The following is a 6913-nucleotide window of genomic DNA, read 5'->3' as shown; positions in this document are numbered from 1 at the left end:
TAAATTGGGATCAATCATCAGTCTCCTATATTTTCTCTGTTATGTACTATCATTTTCCACACCACTGAATGGGCCAATGCAGAAGGCAGACAAATATGACCCAGAGTTTTTATTTCCATTTGGCTACCCTTTCTCTGATCATATGATTAGCTAGTAATGATTAGACAGTCCGATCATCATCCAACAATTACTCCCCTTTTCTTATGTTCTAGATTTCAAAGATATTTTTTCCTGCATAGTCAAAACTAACTTTGGTATCTCAACTGTTGATCATTCACCTGGGCTAGAGAGATTCGCTAGAGGTCCTTATGATTTCCTTGGGTATTTACTAGCTTGAATGAGATGTCATCTGCTACATTGCCTACCTCACTGTTCATGCCTGATTCCAGAAAATTGATGAATTAAATTCAAACCATTCCCAATACAATTTCTTGGTGGACTCCACTTCTATCTGTTGTGAAAATTGTCCTGCTATGTAATCTGGAAAGAAGCTCATACATTGCACAATTTCCTATCTGTATAAGGAGAAGCAATTGACGGAATCCTACCCTGAGCCGGAACAGGCAAGCCAAGAAGCTTGCACTGTATACCAGTGCAGGATAGGCGTACAAAGTGGCTCAGCCAGAGGTAAAGGGAAACTTTTCCCCTTACCTCTGGGTAAGGCACCCTGGCCCCAATGGGTCTCCTCGGACTTGTGCCACCTCCTGAAGTGAAGCCACTCCGAACTCCCCAGGAATGGGGGTTAGGATCCAGTATAACTGCCAGGTCCCAGCCCCACCTCCCACTCCCCACCTGCCTACCCCTGGGGTCACCTATTGCCTGCCCTCTCCCGCCCCAGAACACCTCCCTCCCATATGCTCCCCACTCACCTCAGAGTCTTGCGTCGGCCGAGCTCGGTGCCTCCGTCGGTGCGGAGGTTTATGCCAGCCTCCGCAGGCCGGCACACCTCTGCATGCCGGCCTAGCCAACTCATGAGGAGGCGCAAATGTGCCTTACAGTATGTTTGCAACCCTCCTGGGCCAGCGCAAGAGACTTGCACCGGCCCAAGTACTTCTCTGAATTGCGCCCTAAAAGTGTCTGTGATAATTTATACCTTTGGCATATCCTCTAATATTATTAAGAAAGAAGAATATTGATCTCAATTACTGTGCTTATTTTTTCGGAAGAGCAGCCATTCATTTTTTCAAAGTTAACTAGAAATTAACAATTCCCTTTGTGGCAACTGCCATATGAAACTATCAAACAAATACCTTTGTATACTAACAGTCCCGACCAATAAACTTCTGTTATAGCAATTTCACAAAGACATTTGAGATTATCACTGTGATTTGGAATACTGAATACAAAAGACAGGCAGTGTGAGGTTGTTTTCTTGCTTTGAGATCAATCTGCCTCCACACATTCATTACCATTGCTTCTGTCATTTGGCAGTCTGCTTGAGTCTTCAACCAAGATAAGAGAAACTACCAAGTTTATGCGCTTGCTGAATATAAAGAGTATTGAAATTTTTTTACCTTCAACCTTGACAATAACTTCTTCTTAAAAATCCTTCTTGAAATACAAATATTTGACTAACCAGCAAGGAGTCCAAAAGCTTTTTCAAGTAGAGATGAGCCAACTTCCCCTGCCACTCACATCAGATTTGCTAATAACCAGAATATTTTTTTTCAGAAAACCTGATTCTCAGCTTATTTTGCCAGACAAGTGCCAATTCATGCAAAAATACCCTGCACATGCCCGATCTCATCTGATCTCGGAAGCTAAGCAGGGTCAGGCCTGGTTAGTACTTGGATGGGAGACCACCTGGGAATACCGGGTGCTGTAGGCTTATACCATAGTCTTTCGAGACTGAAGGTTGCCAACCAAGCCACACCTCCACTACTTCCATCCAGGGCCTTGATTTCCAACCTCCTTGTCTGAAGAAAGGAAGGAGATGGGATGTCACCATCACATAAACACCTTGCTCAAATTGCCTCTCCATGAAGAGACTATGCATCCAAGAAGAGAGTTTCTTGGAAGTGTGCATGGTAACCAGGCAAACACTGAATGCGAAACTCAGAAATGATCCAGGGTTTCAGTCATGGGGATAATTTTTTCTCATGTTCAGCATTTGCCTCTGAACACAGAGAGCAAGAGGGGGCTACCTGATGCAGCATTGGCAGGGCTACATAGGGTGGGCATAACAGATTGTGGTTGGGCATAATTGGAGATAATGGGGGAAGGGGCGGGGCATGCTGGAGCTGGGAGGGGATAGCACCCCACATGGGCAACTTGTACTGAATGCTATCCCATCTGGAGCAAGCCAGCACACCCTCTTTGTCTCCTTGAACTTGTGCCAGCTAATCAAGGCAATCAAGGGGCTTTCAGAGAGGTAAGGAAAAATACTTTCCCTTCCAAAGCCTCCTGATTCCACACACACACACACACCACCACCACCACCACCACGCTAGCATGCAGTCTAGCCCATTTTGGTGTGGTTGAATGCTGCAGTGGGGAAAAGCATAGGCTTGGGCTCGATCATCCTGACCAAGCAGCTCAAGTCATCCACCGTAGCTTGTGGTATACCACAGGGTTCCATCTTGCCCCCCTTGTTATTTAATATCTACAGGAACCCATTGGGGGAGATCATCAGGAGATTTGAAGTTGGCTGTCATCAATATGGAGGTTACAGCTCTCTCTCAATGCCATCTACTGAAATACTAGGGGAGCTGCAGAAATGTGGTACTGATGCCTGAGATCGGTTGGGGACTGAATAAGGGCTAAGAAGTTGAAATTACACCTGGATAAAACCTCTTGCTCAGGAGTTCTGTGTTGCAGATATTGGATCAGCAACCTGTTCTAACTGGGATAGCACTCTCTCTGCAGGAGCAGGTTTGCAACATGGGGGTAGTCCTGGCCTCATCTTTACTGTTTGATGTCCAGGTGATGGCAATGACCAGGTTGCTTTTGTCCAACTTTTGTCAGTGTGCCACCTGTATCCTTCCCTGAGTTTGTGAGGATTAGACCTGATCACAGTGGTCCACGCACTGGTGACAATGAGACTTGATTACTAACTCTGTCTACATAGGTCTGCCTCCAAAGACTGTCTGGCTCATGTAGTGATGTGGGTGAGGCAGTCTGAAACCCTGCTCCTTGAGGGGGGCGGGCTCTTCTACAGATGCTTTGAGTTTTGGCTGGTGGCAACCCTTCTCTATTGTGCACCCTTCTCCATAGTGCACCCACAATTGTGGAACTCTCTGCCTATTTAATTAAAAATTAACATCCCTGTCAGTCTGGGGGGTGGGGGGCTTAAGACTTTTTTGTTTCACATTATGCCCGCTCCCTGATTATCATCATTTTGGCTGCTTGTTCATTTTCTGCTTATGGTTGTTTTATTGCTTTTATCACTGTTTTAGTGCCAGGTGTTTTTACATTGATTTATTCTATATTCTATACTGATTTCATCAATTGCTATGCTGTATTAAGGTTGTAAGCCGCATTGGTTCCAGCTCTCAGTAAGGAGAATGGCAGGAGAGTACATCTTTTTAAATAAATAAATAAACAGCACATTGAGTCATTGGTTGTTAACAGAACATGTTGACGATAAAACAGAAAATATTGCTTGGCAAAACACAGTATAAAAGCACATATTAATTAGATATATTGCACTAGCTCAATACTACCATTTGGGGAATAAACGAATCTGTTACTGGAAACACTATATTATTTGCTAAGCTTCCAAAACAAAGTGGTTACAGAGAATTAGATTATCTACTTGTTGTCTGCTTCCCTTTCCTCAGATAAATGCTTCCTATGATGGATTGTAGGAAAAAGCAAGCTGTGTGTAAGGGAAATAATGACATGTTTAACATTTTAATTTTTTATTTACAGCACACGCTTCCATAGCTATACAAAAGCAATGAGCATGTTGGCTTATGGCTGTACCACAGTGTTGGGATTGCAGTTGTTCCACCATTAAAGGCAGGGGCTTTCCTTGCCCTGCCAACCCTACGCAAGAGTAGAGGCCACAGAGCAGTGGCCTCCCTAGAGCCTCTGGCACTGGTACATCAGCAGCAGAGGCAGATCGTAGGCAGGAAGGAGGTGGGAGGTGGATTCAGAGGCAATGACGCACACCAGATCTTATACCTTTTTAAAACTTTCCCATCCCATTTCCCTTCTTGGACATATGCCACCAAAAGAGCTAGACCCATAGGTGGCTCCAGTGATGGCACTAGAGGGTATGGGCCGCATTGGTAGTGTCACCACCAGTACTCACCAACATTTTTAAAATCTGGGTATTTTTTAATAATACCAACATGTTGCATATCAATCGATCCATAATTTCATGCAGAATACAATCAAACCAACCAGTTCTATTCTATCAAAAGTTATAGCAAAAAAACCCAGCGTGGGCAGGGGGATGGCACATCACCACGCCCAATGCCTGGCACTGCCCCGCCCACTGAATGGGAGGAGGTCCATTATAGGGATGACTCACTGGTCTCCTGCACCAGGTGATGCAAACCTTAGTGGCACTACTGGGTGGCTCCAGGGCTTATGTGAAGGTAAGTAAGAACAGTTTTCACCTGAGATCACCTTGACTAGCTTAGGCATCAAGATGGGTGGCAGGGTGAGCTGTAATTCAACAGAATCCCAGTCCGGTCTCACACATTCATCATCATACAAAGATGCTCATACCTGTTGGACCACTGAATTAAGGCACTTGACAATTGAATGTGCATGTGTAATAAGCATAGATTACATAGGCCTGTGGGTTTGAGGGTCAGAAAAACTTGATTCAAAATTCATGGTGGTGCAGGCTTCCATGGTGCAGGCTTCCTCACGGGGAAGCGGCTTGAACCATTCACTAATGAGGCTATGCTGTAACTCTGAAACTAGATGGGATAAGGCAAAACTGATGCCATTTTTTAAATTGGCACCTCAAATATACCCTGGAATAGGTATAATAAGACAGCAAAAAGTGTGTTTGCCTGAATTATTGCTGTTCAGAGCTGCCAAACTTATATAAATAATAATAGATTTTTTTCAAAAATGTTTGACAATAAACAGCCCAATCCTATGCATGTCTACTCAGAAGTATCATTGAGTTAAATGGGGTTACTCAAAAGAAAGTATACATAGAATTGCAGCCCAGCATGCTTAGCTATACTGTCTTTATGTGAAATGTACAACTAAAATCTAACAAAAAAAGACTGGAGTTCATCTCTCCCCCCATTACTTTTTGAAAGGGCTATTCTTATACCATTATAGTAAACTGTTACGTTAATTCTGGCTTAATTAACCTAACATTTTCTCAGAATTACTAACTGGAATTAGGAGCATCATCCTCGTCTTTAAAGGTTCTTTGGAAATAGGGGTAATTTTTCCATCTTGCCATCCTGATTGTGCAAATACTGTAAAAGCAAATGATTGCTGAGTGTCCCTATAGGCTAATGTCTGCTTCAATTTCTATAGACTTCACTATTAACATTATTAGCTTGCCTCCTGGTAACTCTTTGCTGCACCGTTGGAACTAATAAAGAGTGGAATTCTGGCTATGCCTGACAAACCACATACCTGGCATAAGGAAACATGAGTGTTTCAGTATCACCACCATGGGAATTAGTCAAGTGTAGCCAATACCTGGCCAGCACAGATTCCACAGTAATTGCTTTGTACCCTGCCAAGTGTGACTCCACACCTGCCTGGACCCAATGGAAATGGAAAACGGGACATTATATGCCCTCTATTATGGGACATTATATGCCCCTCTTGTTAACAAGATCTGAATTCAAGCAGAGGACTGATTCTCATGCACTCAAGACAGTTATAGTCATATTAACACATAGCCATAAACTGTGTTGTACACTTCACATGCTGTATAGCTTACACACAGCAGGTATGCTCTATCTAGTATGTTATAGTAGTATTTATATCATGGTACAACCCTTTTAACCATCTAGGATTCAGATCCCCACTACTGGAAGCAAGGCAATGAAATGCAACCTAAATATTTTTGTAACACCACTTACAATCTTTAAATATTTCCTAAATATTACATAGATTAGCAGTCCCATAGTTTAATTACCGCACATGATTTCTGTTCAGAGTTGCTAAATTTGAAAACAATACTAGAAGGTGCCAATGTTTTGTTACCATCTGCTTGCTAGAAAATTCCAGGATACTGGAACTTGAGGATCAAATGTAAACACCTGAAGGTTTTCCTGTATAATATACTGATTTCAGTACTTGGAGAATTTCTTGCTTGTATGTTTTTCTATGTTTAAACTGAAGAACTCAGAGGGTCCTAGGTTCTTACCAAGAAGTATCTTTTAACAGTTTCCAGTTGCTACAAAAGCCATCACTATTGCAGAAGATCTAGTTTAGAAGCCTCAATTTACATTGATGTCAACAGATTGCTCTGATCTCCAAAACCTGCATCTCTGATCATTGGTGGCTTTCTTGAAAGGCTAATTATCTGCTAGCTTTTGTTAAAACCTGGAAGGGAAAATAATTTAACTTCTCGTTTATCAGTCTTTGTATAGAGAGAAGGAAATGAGCACAATCTTGAGTCACAGGTTATTTTGCTTTTGTCTTGCCCACAATTAACTGGCTATTTTCATATAAAACCAAACAGCTAAAGCCTGAAGGTGTCAAATCCATTCAAGCATTCAGTTCTACTTTCTACCAAAATATAGAGTGATGTAGTAGCTTCTGTTCCAAGTGCTGTGGGTGTAATCTGGTACATTCTGTTGCAAATGAGATTTTCTCCACTTCTTGTCTTTCCTTCATAAATATAATTAGGCTGATATTTGTTCCATCTTACTGGATGCTACTGGTGGCTGATTGCACTCACTGTTTCCTCACAGGTTAGATGAAGTTCCTTGTTGACTGCACTGTCCAAGCCTACTTGTATTTCTCATGGCCCAATCCT

At 42.6% G+C, this 6913-nt stretch overlaps 1 pseudogene; it reads left to right on the top strand.

Moving 5' to 3' along the window:
• The first annotated feature begins 1706 nt into the window (after positions 1-1706).
• Positions 1707-1828, top strand: LOC136646841 (5S ribosomal RNA; annotated as a pseudogene).
• Positions 1829-6913: the final 5085 nt, after the last annotated feature.

This window comes from Tiliqua scincoides, chromosome 3, assembly GCF_035046505.1.
Source record: "Tiliqua scincoides isolate rTilSci1 chromosome 3, rTilSci1.hap2, whole genome shotgun sequence".
Taxonomy (NCBI): domain Eukaryota; kingdom Metazoa; phylum Chordata; class Lepidosauria; order Squamata; family Scincidae; genus Tiliqua; species Tiliqua scincoides.
The sequence above is the reverse complement of the archived record's forward strand: the minus strand, read 5'-3'. Positions and strand labels throughout refer to the sequence as shown.